Here is a 19,245-nt window from a genome sequence, read left to right as displayed (position 1 = left end):
CACTGGATCCTGTCCCATACACTGTAGCACACTGGATCCTGTCCCATACACTGTAGCACACTGCATCCTGTCCCATACACTGTAGCACACTGCATCCTGTCCCATACACTGTAGCACATTGGATCCTGTCCCATACACTGTAGCACACTGCATCCTGTCCCATACACTGTAGAACACTGCATCCTGTCCCATACACTGTAGAACACTGCATCCTGTCTCATACACTGTAACATAGTAACATAGTAACATAGTAACATAGTTATTAAGGTTGAAGGGAGACTTTAAGTCCATCTAGTCCATCTAGTTCAACCCATATCCTATCCTAACTTGCCCTAACTAGCACACTGCATCCTGTCCCATACACTGTAGCAGGTTTCATACACTGTATCCTTTCCCATACACTGTAGAACACTGCATCCTGTCCCATACACTGTAGCACACTGGATCCTGTCCCATACACTGTAGCACACTGGATCCTGTCCCATACCCTGTAGCACACTGGATCCTGTCCCATACACTGTAGCACACTGGATCCTGTCCCATACACTGTAGCACACTGGATCCTGTCCCATACACTGTAGCACACTGGATCCTGTCCCATACACTGTAGCACACTGGATCATGTCCCATACACTGTAGCACACTGGATCCTGTCCCATACACTGGATCCTGTCCCATACACTGTAGCACACTGCATCCTGTCCCATACACTGTAGCACACTGGATCCTGTCCCATACCCTGTAGCACACTGGATCCTGTCCCATACACTGTAGCACACTGGATCCTGTCCCATACACTGTAGCACACTGCATCCTGTCCCATACACTGTAGCACACTGGATCCTGTCCCATACACTGTAGCACACTGGATCCTGTCCCATACACTGTAGCACACTGGATCCTGTCCCATACACTGTAGCACACTGGATCCTGTCCCATACACTGTAGCACACTGCATCCTGTCCCATACACTGTAGCACACTGCATCCTGTCCCATACACTGTAGCACATTGGATCCTGTCCCATACACTGTAGCACACTGCATCCTGTCCCATACACTGTAGAACACTGCATCCTGTCCCATACACTGTAGAACACTGCATCCTGTCTCATACACTGTAACATAGTAACATAGTAACATAGTAACATAGTTATTAAGGTTGAAGGGAGACTTTAAGTCCATCTAGTCCATCTAGTTCAACCCATATCCTATCCTAACTTGCCCTAACTAGCACACTGCATCCTGTCCCATACTCTGTAGCAGGTTTCATACACTGTATCCTTTCCCATACACTGTAGAACACTGCATCCTGTCCCATACACTGTAGCACACTGGATCCTGTCCCATACACTGTAGCACACTGGATCCTGTCCCATACACTGGATCCTGTCCCATACACTGTAGCACACTGGATCCTGTCCCATACACTGTAGCACACTGGATCCTGTCCCATACACTGTAGCACACTGGATCCTGTCCCATACACTGTAGCACACTGGATCATGTCCCATACACTGGATCCTGTCCCATACACTGTAGCACACTGCATCCTTTCCCATACACTGTAGAACACTGCATCCTGTCCCATACACTGTAGCACACTGGATCCTGTCCCATACACTGTAGCACACTGGATCCTGTCCCATACCCTGTAGCACACTGGATCCTGTCCCATACACTGTAGCACACTGGATCCTGTCCCATACACTGTAGCACACTGGATCCTGTCCCATACACTGTAGCACACTGGATCCTGTCCCATACACTGTAGCACACTGGATCCTGTCCCATACACTGTAGCACACTGGATCATGTCCCATACACTGTAGCACACTGGATCCTGTCCCATACACTGGATCCTGTCCCATACACTGTAGCACACTGCATCCTGTCCCATACACTGTAGCACACTGGATCCTGTCCCATACCCTGTAGCACACTGGATCCTGTCCCATACACTGTAGCACACTGCATCCTGTCCCATACACTGTAGCACACTGGATCCTGTCCCATACACTGTAGCACACTGGATCCTGTCCCATACACTGTAGCACACTGCATCCTGTCCCATACACTGTAGCACACTGGATCCTGTCCCATACACTGTAGCACACTGGATCCTGTCCCATACACTTTAGCACACTGGATCCTGTCCCATACACTGGATCCTGTCCCATACACTGTAGCACACTGCATCCTGTCCCATACACTGTAGCACACTGGATCCTGTCCCATACCCTGTAGCACACTGGATCCTGTCCCATACACTGTAGCACACTGCATCATGTCCCATACACTGTAGCACACTGCATCCTGTCCCATACACTGTAGCACACTGGATACTGTCCCATACACTGTAGCACACTGGATCCTGTCCCATACACTGTAGCACACTGGATCCTGTCCCATACACTGGATCCTGTCCCATACACTGTAGCACACTGCATCCTGTCCCATACACTGTAGCACACTGCATCCTGTCCCATACACTGTAGCACACTGGATCCTGTCCCATACACTGTAGCACACTGCATCCTGTCCCATACACTGTAGCACACTGCATCCTGACCCATACACTGTAGCACACTGCATCCTGTCCCACACACTGTAGCACACTGGATCCTGTCCCATACACTGTAGCAGGTTTCATACACTGCATCCTGACCCATACACTGTAGCACACTGGATCCTGTCCCATACACTGTAGCACACTGGATCCTGTCCCATACACTGTAGCACACTGGATCCTGTCCCATACACTGTAGCACACTGCATCCTGACCCATACACTGTAGCACACAGCATCCTGTCCCACACCCTGTAGCACACTGGATCCTGTCCCATACACTGTAGCAGGTTTCATACACTGCATCCTGACCCATACACTGTAGCACACTGGATCCTGTCCCATACACTGTAGCACACTGGATCCTGTCCCATACACTGTAGCACACTGCATCCTGTCCCATACACTGTAGCACACTGGATCCTGTCCCATACCCTGTAGCACACTGGATCCTGTCCCATACACTGTAGCACACTGCATCCTGTCCCATACACTGTAGCACACTGCATCCTGTCCCATACACTGTAGCACACTGGATACTGTCCCATACACTGTAGCACACTGGATCCTGTCCCATACACTGTAGCACACTGCATCCTGTCCCATACACTGTAGCACACTGGATCCTGTCCCATACCCTGTAGCACACTGCATCCTGTCCCATACACTGTAGCACACTGGATCCTGTCCCATACACTGTAGCACACTGCATCCTGTCCCATACACTGTAGCACACTGCATCCTGACCCATACACTGTAGCACACTGCATCCTGTCCCACACACTGTAGCACACTGGATCCTGTCCCATACACTGTAGCAGGTTTCATACACTGCATCCTGACCCATACACTGTAGCACACTGGATCCTGTCCCATACACTGTAGCACACTGGATCCTGTCCCATACACTGTAGCACACTGGATCCTGTCCCATACACTGTAGCAGGTTTAATACACTGCATCCTGACCCATACACTGTAGCACACTGCATCCTGTCCCACATACAGGTGATCCTGCTGCACCAGTGACCGTCGCCGACCACTCATAATTCCAGAGCGCAGGTTGTCTTCCTCTATGCGACCAGCAGGAGGCGCCAGAGGTCCAGAGGGAGAAGTGATTTAAATGTCCTCTTCCCCGTACAGCGGCCTCTGTAGGAGAGCGGATCAGCAGGAAGCTCTGCAGTACACACGTGAGAGTGACCGGCATCTCCCGGGGACGCCAGGAGCAGGCAGGTGCGGGCACTCATTCCTACTGCCTAGAATGTGCATGACCTTCATCTAACGCCCGTGTAATTGACTGTACGGAGGGGGGAGGGTGCAGGTGACCGAGCTGCGATCACAGTGGAGTCCTATACACCCATAGCATAGCTGCAGCCTCGCTGTCCCCCTCCCCCGTCCTGCGGATTCCCCTTTCTGCTGCTGTGCAGTGACTTGTGGCCCCCTCCCTTCTCTCCGGACCCTGTGACAAGCTCTGAGGACAATGGGGATGTTCCGAGTCTGGCAGTGGGTTGTGCGGTAGATGGAGGTAACATATGCTGGTGACCGTTCACATGACGCTGTGTGGCTGGTACTCTGTGGGCTGTAGCTGCTCGTTCTGCTCTTGTGGTGACCTGAGCCAGGCGGTGCTGGTGGAGTTACCGGACTGTGTGTATGGTCACTGGCTTGTGGGCTGCGCCAATAAACATGGCTGCGATTCATGCCCCAGCAGTCAGGTCTGGGCAGTAAGAATGGCTCCGAAGACGCCAGGGCATCTTTTTAAGCGTCTTGCTTGGAAAAAATTGTGTTAATATTTTCCTCATTGTTCAATTGAGAAAAAAATAAATTAAAATGCTAAAAAAAAAACCTAGCAGCCAAAGAAGGGCTTGGGGAGACGTCCCAATAAAATGCTAAAATAAAAAATCCTTTACGTGAAAAAGTTTCCACAAGAGTCTTCCTCATGGAAAAACTCAGCAGTTTTACCTTCCAGAAAAAATGTATTGTGCACGAAGGATTCGTGTCCATGGAAGTCAATCCGAACAGACAGCAACACATGGACTGTCCGCAGCGCTCCCGAGCGTCAAAGCCTCATAGACATATATGTAGCGGTCGCTCTCGGGTTAGGACACCCGCGGACAGTCTGTGCATTGCGGTCCGGGTGAGACCCACGATGTCTGCATGGGTCCTAGCTGGAAAAATACCTTCTGGTTTTAATGCAGTTTTTTGACTCGATGCCAGACTCCACTTCTGGCTATCACATAAACTACACGTGTGATTCCAGCCTTTACACATGATGGCAAGCTGTGGGAATGAGCAGGGAAAGCCCACAGCAGCAAATGTGTGGGGTCTCAGGAACACGCACCCAGTGCATGTCTCCTGTTCAGGCAAATAGAAGTTTATGCGTAGGAATCTCACTTCATGGACTGATCGGTAAGGCTATATTCACACGTTGCGGTTTTTTTTCTGTTTTTTTTTTCCCCTTTTTATGCAACGGTTAAGCTGCTTACAAAAACCAGGTTCTGCTTAGTTAATGCTGCGTTATGTCTGGGTACATTCGTCTCTTGTGCATGCTGATAGTTTAATGCGTAAAAAAAGTAATCTGATTCAACTTTGTCACAAAAATTGCTTTTAATGGGTAAAAAACGCTGCAAAAACTGCAAGTGATCTGTATTTTGCAAGAGCGCAGCTCTTTAGCACTTTGACAAAAACGTCAAGATTAAAAACCAAGTTGTGCGCATGAGATTTCTGAGAACTCAGACTTTAGGACTGTGAAACGCAGCTGCAAATTTGCAGAAGCAGCAAAAAAAAACCCATACATGTGAACAGAACCTAATACCTCTCGGGTGCGTTTACAAGGGTCAGATCAGCAGCAGATTTCCTATACTGATTTTTTTTCAGTGGAAAATCTGCCAGATATTACAGTACTAGTGTTGTGGATGAGGCTTTATGAAATCTTCTCTTCAGTGTGGAGAAAATCTGTAGTGTAAATTGATTGCTTTGACTTTTACACCGTGGACACTAGTGATATCCACACACGTTAGTGCAGACATGACCGTGGACACTAGCGATATCCACACACCTTACTGCAGACATGACTGGTGCGACTATTACACCGTGGACACTAGTGATATCCACACACCTCAGTGCAGACATGACTGGTGTGACTATTACACCGTGGACACTAGTGATATCCACACACCTTACTGCAGACATGACTGGTGCCACTATTACACCGTGGACACTAGCGATATCCACACACCTCAGTGCAGACATGACTGGTGTGACTATTACACCGTGGACACTAGTGATATCCACACACCTTACTGCAGACATGACTGGTGCGACTATTACACCGTGGACACTAGCGATATCCACACACCTCGGTGCAGACATGACTGGTGCGACTATTACACCGTGGACACTAGTGATATCCACACACCTCAGTGCAGACATGACTGGTGTGACTATTACACTAGCGATATCTACACACCTCAGTGCAGACATGACTGGTGTGACTATTACACCGTGGACACTAGTGATATCCACATACCTTACTGCAGACATGACTGGTGCGACTATTACACCGTGGACACTAGCGATATCCACACACCTCAGTGCAGACATGACTGGTGCGACTATTACACCGTGGACACTAGTGATATCCACACACCTCAGTGCAGACATGACTGGTGTGACTATTACACCGTGGACACTAGTGATATCCACACACCTTACTGCAGACATGACTGGTGCGACTATTACACCGTGGACACTAGTGATATCCACACACCTCAGTGCAGACATGACTGGTGCGACTATTACACCGTGGACACTAGCGATATCCACACACCTCGGTGCAGACATGACTGGTGCGACTATTACACCGTGGACACTAGTGATATCCACACACCTCAGTGCAGACATGACTGGTGTGACTATTACACTAGCGATATCCACACACCTCAGTGCAGACATGACTGGTGTGACTATTACACCGTGGACACTAGTGATATCCACATACCTTACTGCAGACATGACTGGTGCGACTATTACACCGTGGACACTAGCGATATCCACACACCTCAGTGCAGACATGACTGGTGCGACTATTACACCGTGGACACTAGCGATATCCACACACCTCGGTGCAGACATGACTGGTGCGACTATTACACCGTGGACACTAGTGATATCCACACACCTCAGTGCAGACATGACTGGTGTGACTATTACACTAGCGATATCCACACACCTCAGTGCAGACATGACTGGTGTGACTATTACACCGTGGACACTAGTGATATCCACATACCTTACTGCAGACATGACTGGTGCGACTATTACACCGTGGACACTAGCGATATCCACACACCTCAGTGCAGACATGACTGGTGCGACTATTACACCGTGGACACTAGTGATATCCACACACCTTACTGCAGACATGACTGGTGCGACTATTACACCGTGGACACTAGTGATATCCACACACCTCGGTGCAGACATGACTGGTGCGACTATTACACCGTGGACACTAGCGATATCCACACACCTCGGTGCAGACATGGCTGGTGCCACTATTACACCGTGGACACTAGTGATATCCACACACCTCGGTGCAGACATGACTGGTGCGACTATTACACCGTGGACACTAGTGATATCCACACACCTTACTGCAGACATGACTGGTGCGACTATTACACCGTGGACACTAGTGATATCCACACACCTCAGTGCAGACATGACTGGTGTGACTATTACACTAGCGATATCCACACACCTCAGTGCAGACATGACTGGTGCGACTATTACACCGTGGACACTAGTGATATCCACACACCTCGGTGCAGACATGACTGGTGCGACTATTACACCGTGGACACTAGTGATATCCACACACCTCAGTGCAGACATGACTGGTGCGACTATTACACCGTGGACACTAGTGATATCCACACACCTTACTGCAGACATGACTGGTGCGACTATTACACCGTGGACACTAGTGATATCCACACACCTCGGTGCAGACATGACTGGTGCGACTATTACACCGTGGACACTAGTGATATCCACACACCTCGGTGCAGACATGACTGGTGCGACTATTACACCGTGGACACTAGCGATCTCGACACACCTCGGTGCAGACATGACTGGTGCGACTATTACACCGTGGACACTAGCGATATCCACACACCTCGGTGCAGACATGGCTGGTGTGAGGGTGTGTGCACACGTGGTTTTTAGGTGCTGCGGATTTCTCCCCACGGATTTTGTAAAATTTCAGGTCAAAAGACCTGCGGTTTACCTGTGGATTAGGCTGAGGTTTTGCCCTGCGGTTTATCTTCTCTACAATGGAGGAGATGGTAAACTGCAGCGGAATCCGCAGAAAAGAAGTGACATGTCCTTTCTTTCTGTGGGTTTGAAACTGCAGCAAAACCGTGCGGAAATTTCAGCAGCATGTGCACAGCGGTTTCCACTTTACATAGAGTAACATGGTACTGTACAACGTAGCAGATTCTGTTGCACACCCGCAAGGCCAGAAACGCTGCGGATCCGCAGCAAAATCCGCAGCGTGTGCACGCACCCTTACACCGTGCAAACTTGCGATATCCACACACCTTACTGCAGACATGGCTGCTGATGAATTTCAAATTCAATCATATCAAACCAAATTCTTTCCTTGTAAACCTCCTGGGGAATATGTCTGGACAAACGCTGCATCCCAGGCAACAACTTCTCTTCTCTTTAGAGGTTGTAGAAGCCAAACCTAGGCAGTCATCAGGCTACCAATGGGGGGAAAAAAGATGGTTTCTTCATGAGAACGACTCTTAGGCCACGTCCACACGCTCAGTGTGTGGTGACTTTTTTTTTTTTTTTAACCTCAGTATTTGTAACCCAAAACCACGAGAGGGTGATAAATACAGACTTGGTGACGTGTTTCTATTATACTTCTCCTCTGATTGTTCCTCCAGCACAATACTTGGAGCACCACGCTCGTTTGACGTCTGGACACAGCATGAAATTATGTCCTCCTTCTGTTTGTTAGGTCGTGTTCATACGAGCGTATAAAAAATTGTCCGAATTTCAACCAGAAGACTCAGCTTATTGATAGAAGAGGGATCTGTATCTATCACACTTCATGCATATCCCATAGGCATGCCGTAAATGTCAAGGATGAGAATACACCATAAAGCTCCCCATAGCCATGCTTGGATAACCCCATTATATATTTAGGATTGACTGAGAATACGATAATTCTGACCAATGTACTCCACAACGCTGTAACAAGATTGCGAGTGGATCTTTTGAAATTTGGTGGGATCTGGTAAACTCTTGTGTATGGTCATTCATTTTTCACTAAGTATGGTTGAGAAGGTGACATTGTGTATTTGCTCGCCCCAATGTTACCAAGTGTTTACTTATGGGCCCCAACATCACCATGCTGCCTCATGACCAGTCTTCTCCAAAGGTTTGACGTGTCGGCTTCTATTCTTTGAAAGGCCATGTAAGCGTATATACGGGCCTCGGTGTAGACTCACCCTGGCCTCCTATGCTACTTTATAGGAGAAAATGTTTTACACATCAATTGTTTGTTTTTAGTGTAGTCTGAGCGCACAATTTGAGGATTTGTGGAGAGCACCACTTTAGGCCATGTAAGTGTACAGTGCCTCACTGTTATCCCTCCCCGTCTCCTTGTTTGCTATATCTGTTTCCCGACCTTATTTAATACTTAAGCAGAGGTCAAGTTACGGGATGCAGAGAGGTTTGTGAATGCCTTCTTCATGTATAGGATTTCAGCTGCCTACTACTGTGTTAGTACATTGCTTTACCAAGAGCGCTTCTTGTCTATGACCAGCCATAAGGTCAGCGTGATGTACGATCTCTCAGCTACATGGAGAGGGACACCGTATATGCAGTCTGTACTTCACACTTCACACGTCTAGATTTAAATAGAAGCGTTTTGTAATGATAGATTATGAACAATACTTAAATACATACGAACGCACATAATATGCAATAAGCACATACACACAATTATCTTGACATAGTAGAAATCCAAGGATGACTAAAAGAACAACCATGAAGGGTATTTATTTGAAGCATTGCTTACAACACTGTAGTCATTGAGCTGAGAATGACTGAAGGGTATCAATTACCTTTTTACAAGGGTTGTCTCACCCTAAGTTGGTAAAATTGTTAAAGATGCACTCCTTCCATTAACGTTTTTATCATCATAATATATCGCACTCATCTTACTACACTGCTCAAAAAAATAAAGGGAAAACTTAACCAACAGAATATACCGTAACTCCAAGTAAATCAAACTTCTGTGAAATCAAACTGTCCACTTAGGAAGCAACACTGACTGACAATCAATTTCACATGCTGTTGTGCAAATGGTATAGACATCAGATGGAAATTATTGGCAATTATCAAGACACCCTAAATAAAGGAGTGGTTCTGCAGGTCGGTACCACAGACCACATCTCAGTATCAATGCTTTCTGGCTTATGTTTTGGTCACTTTTGAATGTTGGTTGTGCCTTCACACTCGTGGTAGCGTGAGACGGACTCTACAACCCACATAAGTGGCTCAGGTAGTGCAGCTCATCCAGGATCGCACATCAATGCGAGCTGTGGCAAGAAGGTTTGCTGTGTCTGTCAGCGTAGTGTCCAGAGGCTGGAGGTGCTACTTGGAGACGTGGTGGGGGCCGTAGGAGGGCAACAACCCAGCAGCAGGACCGCAACCTCTGCCTTTGTGCAAGGATGAACAGGAGGAGCACTGCCAGAGCCCTGCAAAATAACCTCCAGCAGGCCACAAATGTGCATATGTCTGCACCAACGGTTAGAAACCGACTCCATGAGGTTGGTCTGAGTGCCCGACATCCACAGATGAGTGTTGTGGTCACAGCCCAACACCAGGGTTTTTCAAATTCGCCACTGGCGCCCTGTACTCTTCACAGATGAAAGCAGGTTCACACTGAGCACGTGACAGAGTCTGGAGATGCCGTGGAGAGCGATCTGCTGCCTGCAACATCCTTCAGCATGACCTGTTTGGCAGTGGGTCAGTAATGGTGTGGAGTGGCATTTCCCTGGAGGGCCGCACAGCCCTCCATGTGCTCGCCAGAGCTAGCCTGACTGCTATTAGGTACTGAGATGAGATCCTCAGACACCTTGTGAGACCAAATGCTGGTGCGGTTGGCCCTGGGTTCCTCCTAATGCAGGACAATGCCAGACCTCATTTGGCTGTAGTGTCAGCAGTTCCTGCAAGATGAAGGCATTGAAGCTATGGACTGGCCCACCCGTTCCCCAGACCTGAATCCGATTGAGCACATCTGGGACATCATGTCTCGCTCCATCCACCAACGTCATGTTGCACCACAGACTGTCTTGGAGTTGGGTGATGCTTTAGTCCAGGTCTGGGAGGAGATCCCTCAGGAGACCATCCGCCACCTCATCAGGAGCATGCCCAGGCGTTGTGCAGTTGGGAGGTCATAAAGGCACGTGGAGGCCACACACACACACAATACTGAGCATCTTTACCTTGTCATGAGGCAGTTCCACTGAAGTTGGAACAGCCTGTAATTTGATTTTACACTTTGATTTTGAATGTCATTTCAAATCCAGACCTCCATGGGATATTCATTTTGACTTACATTGATAATTTTGTTTTATTGTTATGAACACATTCCTCTATGCAATGAATACAAATTTGCAACTGGAATTTTTCATTCGGAGATATCTAGGATGTGGTATTTTAGTGTTCCTTTTTTTTTTTTTTTTGTAGTGTATAATACAGGTGCTTCTCACAAAATTATGGAGTGTGTCAATGACTTCCTTCTGAACATCTGTCAAGTCAGCAGTCTTCCCCCATGATTGTGGAGCTACTGAAACAGACTAAGGGACCTTTGTAGATGATTAGGAAGCCTTTGCAGGTGTTTTTTGTTAATTATTCTAATTTTCTGAGATAATGACTTTTGGGTTTTCATTGTTCGTTAGCCATAATCATCAACATTAACAGAATTAAACACGTGAAATAGATCACTAAGTTTGTAATGACTCTATATAATGAGTTTCATTTTTTGTATTGAAGAACTGAATTTAACTTTTTGAAAATATAATTTTGTGAGAAACACCTGTAGCTCTCTGTACTTAGAATTGCTCCTTTTGCCTTTCTACCCAGCTAATTCTACTTTTCTCTCCTCTATGTAGTTTTAACAGGAAGTCTCTTGTCCCTGTATTTCTCACCCCTCCTCAACACCAGACCCAGCTGCTCCCTCCTCTCCCCTGTCGGTGTCTTTTGCAGCAACTTATCAGTCATACAGTAAACATTTACCTCTTGTTTCTACGTATCACTTAGATGGAGGATTCTGCTACTCCGTTTTTAATCATGTAATGCCATAGACCTAATGGAAAACAGAAGACTTATCTGGGTAGAAAGGCAAAATGACCAATTGTAAGTACATACAACCCAATAACATAACTGACACATTGCTAGAACCAGGGTCTCTACCCCTACATCATTCTGCAATCGGATTTGATCACAAAATCCTGGTGACATATTCACTTTAATGATGTGTCAAATGTCCCACTGTGCAATTCTGCCTGATGACTAATATAGGGAAAAACATTAATAGATTTGGCTTTGGCGTTTAAGACAATGAAAAGTTGCAATTTGCTTAAAATGTTGGCAAAATTATATATATTTTCCCAGTTGTTTCTTTTGCACTGACAGACTAGTGAAAGCTGCAGCTGATCAGTGGCCACGGATTGCCTGCGGTGGTCCTATTGAGATTGTCAGGTGACTGGCATGGGGGACAACCCTGTGATGAGTGGAGTGTTTTTTAACCATGGTCACTAAATGGTAAAACTGACCTGCCATTATGATTCTCCAGGTCATTACAAGTTAGCAGATACCAAACATGTATAGGTTGTTTATTTAAGTGGTGGTGAAAAATCCATAGTTTGTCCATTTTCCCATTTTTTGGGATCTGGGGCTGGGTGATGGCGTTTTTATTGATACCATTTTGAGGTAGATACGATGTTTTGATCACCTGTTACTGCATTTTATTGCAATGTAGCTTTGACCCAAAAAATCATAGTTCTGGCGTTTATTTTTTCCTTATTACGCCCTTTACAGATCAGATTAATTATTTTTATATTTTTGATTGGGCGTTTCTTAACGCAGCAATACCAAATGTGTGTATTTTTTTTTTTCATTTTTTGTTTTTTTGTTTAGAGTGGTGCTAAAAGGGGGGTGATTTGAACTTTTTAAAATAAGAAATATTTAATACTTTTTTCTTTTTTTTTTTACTTGCTTCAGTAGTCTTTTTAGGGGACTTGAAGCTGCGATCTTCTGATTGCTTCAGCACTGCACTGTGTAGCAAAAATAATCATCTTCTATGAATGCCCGCCATAGGGCGGCGCCTAAAGCAGATCTGCAATGACAAGCACGGAGGTCTCCAGCAGACCCACGGTTGTCATGACGTCCCATATGTGCCCTGTGATCATGTGACAGGGGCGCCTATGGATGTGGTTTGTGAGGCCCTCCCGGTGCGCTCAAGTTAACATCCCCTGTCAGATATTAACAGCGGAATTTAACATGTTAACAGCCAGGGTGGATCGCATTTCCACCTGTGGCTGTTGGGGTGCATGACATTAGTCATGTGCTGGGGAAAGATGCGGGTTCAACGCCGGAGCCTGCATCAAAGGCAGGGACACGACCTGTGACGTACGTCATAGGCTGCGAATGGGGTTAAATACCGCAGAAGGTTTCATAATGCCATGGAGTTAAGTCTGTGTATCCGTTGTTCCCTGCATGCATTTGAACTGTCTTTTTACTTGCTTTTCCTACACTTGCTGCCCTCTGACTGTAGTGCGCATGTCATGTTGGCTCATGTGCGAAGCCTCATAGTTCTCGATTTGCCTTTTGGCACTCCACTTGACTTCAGGCTGTTTATTCACTTTCTCCACCAAGCCTTGTTGACACCTGTGTGGCTGTCATTGTGGAATTGCTGTAGGCTGCGATGCCACATGAATTCTACCCAGCAAAACAAACCAGATGGGCTTTATTTTAAACCTTTAAAATGTTTAGTTTTTTTATTTCTTTAAGACCTTTTGTAAACACATCTAAATTGTAATAAAAAGCCCTTTTGTAGGGCTAAATCAGTGGTCACCAACCTTTCTGACCTTGAGAGCCACATTCAGCTGAGAGAGGGGGTCGCGAGCCACATCCAACTCCCACCCCCTTCAAAGTGGTATCAACCAAACCCCCATTACAGGTATAATCATAACCAAAGCTTTTCCACATAAATCATTCCAAAGAAGAACACGGAGTTCCAGGGGTTGTTCCCACAATACCCCCATTCATTATTCTCCCATCGAAGACTCCCAACACACTGTCGCATCCAACTTCAAGAACCTGCTCTAACAGGTAGTATCATCCTCCAGCGTACCATACCTAAAACATCTCTAAACCTCAAGACAGTAAATGTGCATCCAGATCTGCTCTTCTGTGCAGGGCTACTCAAAAATTCACCATTTTGAGTTGTGCTCTTCATACATGTTTGCTAGACCTAGAGCTAATGCACCAAATGGCAGACAGCCGCGAGCCACAATTAATGGGACCGCGAGACATGTGGCTCCCAAGCTACAGGTTGGGGACCCCTGGGCTAAATCATTAATGACCTTCCCTTCTCTCGCATAATGTGCCGTAGACTAGGGTCACGCGAGGTATTAAAATTTTTTTCAGATATTCATCCAGAAAATGGGACTATTTTTTTTTTTCGTCCATATACAATCTGTTTTTCCAAGAAGTGCCTCCTGACCGCAACGCCAGCAAGTAGTCCTTCTTAACTTTAATAGGGACTGGGAAACAGGTTACATAGCCCCTCTCCACAACCACCTACCAGTGTTTTTTTATTTTTCGATCCCTATCAGGGACTGATGTATTAGAGCAGGGGTCCCCAACCTGTAGCTCGGGAGCCACATGTGGCTCACAGTCCCATGAATTGTGGCTCGCAGCGATCTGCCAGCTTGGTGCATTATCTCCAGGTCTAGTAAACAGGTATAAGGATCACATTTCAAAATGGTGAATTTTTTTGCGTAAAGAAGAGCAGATCCGGATTCACATATATTGGTCTTAGGGGGTTTGGACATAATTTTAGTAAGGTACGCTGAAGACAGGATGACACTACTTGTGAGTGGAGGTGCCAGAAGCTGGATGTGATAGTGTGTTGAGAGTCCTTGATGGGAGAAAACTGAATGGGGGTATTGTGGGGACCGCTGGATCTTGTTATACTGCTTCGGGGTGATTTCTGTGGAAAAGCTTTGGTTATCATTATACCCGTAATGGGGGCTTTGGTTGCCACTACTGTGAGGGGGAGGGAGCTGGATGTGGCGTACAACCCTCTCTCAGAGCTGAATGTGGCTCTCTAGGTCAGAAAGGTTGGGGACCACTGCATTAGCGGGTGCTCAATGCAAAGAAAAAGTAATTACTTGGATACATCTGGGAAGGGGTCCCTTGGCATCCACTTGAGCTGGGTGCTACGGAGTAGCTGTATCCCTCTCTCTCTCGGGAACTCTGGGCTTCCTGCTGGCAAGCCTGGAGCTGACTGAGTTTGACCGGCGGGTGTTCCATAAAGACTTGTACTTCCACTCTGTTAGTACCAGCGACCTCTAATGTTCCATCGTGGAATGCATACGGCGCAGGGATATGACTTGTCAACTGAGCTGCGTTCAAGCACCAACCTCCGGACCCTATTTTATGATTTGATTGGCAAAAGATGGGGCTACTAAGATCTTGCGTATCACATGAATAGAAGCCAGGTGAGCAATGCTGTTTAAAACTGTTTAAGGGAGACTGCTTTTATCAGCAGCCTATCTTACAACAGAGGGGCAAAGTACTGGCCGTTTGGCCATTCAGTCGAAAGAATGATCTCTGGATCATCTGAATAAGGTTTTTCAGATGGTCACCTTACCTTTCTTGTCCGAATCTATTCTATTAGTACTGTATGTGGTTTTTTCTTAGAGAAAGGAAACGCCTAAATGATCTACCTCAATAATAAGAGGGTTAACAGACGTGTTACCTGTAATATTAACCTGTTGTAAAGTTACAAGAATCTTTCTGCAGATTGCCTATTTAAAATAATTAAAGATGAGCAATCCACATTTATGACCGACATGAGGGCAATAATTGGGGTGTAAGTTCAGAATACAGTTTCTGCCCTTATCCCGCCTCAGTCTCCCCAGTCTAACAGCCAGTTGGGAAGTACTCATGTTCAGAGGAAGGGAAATTATCCTATTACTCTGGTGGAAATAGTACACCAATATTGCCTGAGAAAAGGAAAAAATACTTTGCATCTGTATCTTTTGAAGAAACTCTTACAGGCCGTCAGGGGAACCATTGAAGTCACCTGTGAAACATTCAGTTCAGGATAAGATGTTTGGAGGTTTGAGCCTGCAGAAATGGGGTCTTCACAGTTAATTAGCACATCACCGCTATGATCCTGGTGGAATGGGAAGATGCGGGGACAAAAGCTAACTATCACAAGGAATTTTGGAGCTCGCCTTCTTTCACCCGTAAGAAATCAGATTATGGGAAGAAATTCCAAAAATCATTACACCAATTGCTAGGAAGACCTGTATTCCATTTAAGGATTTCTCAAGTCTTAAAGAGATGATGGATAAAATATCAGAAGACCTTGTAAAAAAAAAAAAAAGTTTCTGTGGCTTCCTCTGCTGTCGCTACTGCAAATATATCAGCCACCTCTGTTGCCAGGTCAATGAATTTCTGGGTGGAAGATTTAGAAAATCATGAGACAAAATCCCTAGAGGTGATTTTGGAATTCCTATCCTTGCTTAAGATGGCATCCGCTTTTATGGCAGATGCCTCTGCGGATTCCGTTCAGTTCGTGGCAAGGAATGGAGCACTGTCCAATGCTGCAAGATGGGCTCTATGGCTGACGACCTGGTCAGGAAATAATTTATTCTTCTAGTGGTTATGTTCCATTCCCTTCTCTGGCTTTCAGGTATTTGAGCCTTTCCTTGATAACCTACTAGAAAACGATTTCGATACAGAAGAGGTTTTCCAGAAAAAAAAGGCAAGGAAGACCTCTTCCTTTCGGACGACCTGCATACATCCCAGGCAGGATTACAGAGGAAAAGGGAAGACAGGTGGGTGGACCTATCCCAAGGATGGTAGAGAAAGAGATTCCCTTCCCAATCTGGGCACTGTCACAGGGAGACAATGTCAGAAGAGTCGGTGAGAGGCTTCAATATTTCCTAGAGGGTTGGCATGGAATATCCAGAAATCGGTGGATAATTCTGTCTCTCTTTTGGATACAGAACAAAATTAATCCACATGTCTTCCAAAAGGTTTTGTCTAACATCTGCCCAGTCCCCAAGAGTCCATCAAAGACCCCTAAAAGATGTAAAAAAAATCTTAAACATTGGAGGTGGTGGTACAAGTCCCACGGTCCCAACTATTTCTGGGCCATTATTCGAGTCTGTTCTCCTGGAGTAGAGTTTGCAACTAGCATAAATCTAAAACCACTGAATCTGTGAATCTTTATAGATGGGATACTGTATATAATCGTGTATAAGCCGACCCCCCCCACCCCCACCCCTAATTTTGTCACAAAAAACTGGGAAAACTTTTTGACTCGTGTATAAGCCTAGGGTGGAAATTGCAGCAACTACTGGTAAATTTCAAAAATAAAAATAGTAGGTTAAATGTCTTTGAATATCCATATTGAATCAGGAGCCCCATATAATGCTCCATACAGTTCATGATGGGCCCCATAAGATGCTCCATACAAAATACTCCCCATATAATGCTGCACAACGGTTAATAATGGCCCCATAAGATGTTCCATAGAATATGCCCTTTATGCTGCTCCATAAAGGCTGATGGCCCCATAAGATGTTTCATAGATTGTGCCCCATATGCTGCCCCCATAAGATGCTCTATACAATTTGCCCCCAAAAGATGCTCCATAGAATATGCCCCATATACTGCTCCACAAAGGTTATGGCCCCATAAAATGCTCCATAGATTATGCCCCCATATGCTGCCCCAATAAGATGCTCCATATATTATGCCCCATTAATTCAACCAGCACAACCTTTGTGTATACCAGACCATTGCCCAAACCCCATAACCTCGTTCTCCAACATCACTGAAGGGGAGCTTAATTATCTCTTCTCTAAAGCGCACCTCACAACCTGTGCACTTGACCCCATCCCATCCCACCTCCTCCCCAACCTAACTACCACACTCATCCCATCCCTAACCCACCGGATAATGCATTTCTCTTTTACAGCAATCTTAACTTGCTCTTTGACAATCCACAATCTGGTTTCCGCCCCCATCACTCCGCTGAGACAGCCCTGACCAAAATTACTAACGACCTACTTACAGCCAAATCAAATGGACAATACTGTATACTCCTGCTTCTAGACCTGTCCTCTGCATTCGACACAGTTGACCACTTCCTCCTACTACAGATCCTCTCCCCCGTTCGGCATCAAAGACCTCGCCCTATCCTGGATCTCCTCATACCTTTCAAACCATACATTAAGCGTCTCCCACACCACCTCCTCATCCCACCCTCTCTCTGTTGGAGTCCCCCAAGGCTCTGTTTTAGGACCCCTACTCTTCTCAATCTATACACTTGGTCTGGGTCAACTCAAAAAGTCTGACGGATTCCAGTACCACTTTTATGCTGATGACACTCAGAGCTACTTCTTTGGCTCAGAAGTCACCTCTTTGCTGTCCAGAATCCCAGAGTGTCTATCAGCCATATCCTCCTTCTCCTCTCGCTTCCTCAAGCTCAATGTGGACAAATCTGAACTCGTCATCTTTCCTCACAGCTCTTCCTTACCCGACCTAGCTATAACAATTAATGACATCACGCTTTCCCCAGTACCGGAAGTCCGCTGCCTCAGAGTAACCTTTGATTCTGCCCTGTCCTTCAAACCGCACATCCAAGTTCTTTCTACCTCCTGTTGCCTCCAGCTCAAAAATATTTCCAGAATCCGTCCTTTCCTCAACCCTCAATCCACTAAAATGCTTGGGCATGCCCTCATCTCCTGCCTCGACTACTGCAACATCCTTTTCTATGGTCTCCCTGCTAACACCCTCGCACCTCTCCAGTCCATCCTTAACTTTGCTGCCCTACTAATTCATCTTTCTCCTCTGCAAATCTCTTCACTGGCTCCCATTCCCTCAGTGTATCCAGTTCAAATTACTAATACCTACAAGGCCATCTATAACCTGTCTCCCCCATATGTCTCTAAACTAATCTCCCAATACCTTCCCTCGCGTAATCTCCGGTCCTCCCAAGACCTCCTTCTCTCTTCCACGCTTATTTGCTCCTCACCCAACCGACTCCAAGACTTCTCCTGAATTGCCCCTATCCTCTGGAATTCTTTGCCCTAACAAGTCTGATTATCAACCACATTTGGATCCTTCAGACTGAACTTGAAAACCCACTTCAAGAAAGCCTACAGCCTGCAATGACCCCGCTACCTCCTTCTCTAAACACTACCAGAGATATTACCTCAACCAACACTGGAACTGCTGCAACCCACCAACCTACTGTCTCCTTCCCCACCATCCTATAGCATGTAAGCCCAAAAGGGAAGGGTCCTCTCCCTTCTGTATCAGTCTGTCATTGTTAGTTTGTTTACTGTA

The 19,245-nt window shown here is 46.2% G+C and overlaps 1 protein-coding gene across 11 annotated transcripts in view; it reads left to right on the top strand.

The window, feature by feature from the left end:
- The first annotated feature begins 3,635 nt into the window (after window positions 1–3,635).
- Window positions 3,636–19,245, top strand: part of MTUS1 (microtubule associated scaffold protein 1) — a 326,118-nt gene continuing 310,508 nt past the window's right edge. For 5 of the 11 annotated variants that reach the window (XM_073583629.1, XM_073583626.1, XM_073583628.1 and 2 more), the window contains exon 1: window positions 3,641–3,798. The gene's annotated coding sequence lies outside the window, so the exon portion shown is untranslated. Of the gene's footprint in view, window positions 3,799–19,245 lie in introns of all 11 variants that reach the window. The other 6 variants (XR_012233777.1, XM_073583632.1, XM_073583631.1 and 3 more) reach the window with 5 other exon arrangements.

This window comes from Dendrobates tinctorius, unplaced genomic scaffold, assembly GCF_039654945.1.
Source record: "Dendrobates tinctorius isolate UK_male_01 unplaced genomic scaffold, ASM3965494v1 ptg000079l, whole genome shotgun sequence".
NCBI classification, from domain to species: domain Eukaryota; kingdom Metazoa; phylum Chordata; class Amphibia; order Anura; family Dendrobatidae; genus Dendrobates; species Dendrobates tinctorius.
Note: the sequence above shows the minus strand (reverse complement) of the source record. Positions and strands in the feature narration are given on the sequence as shown.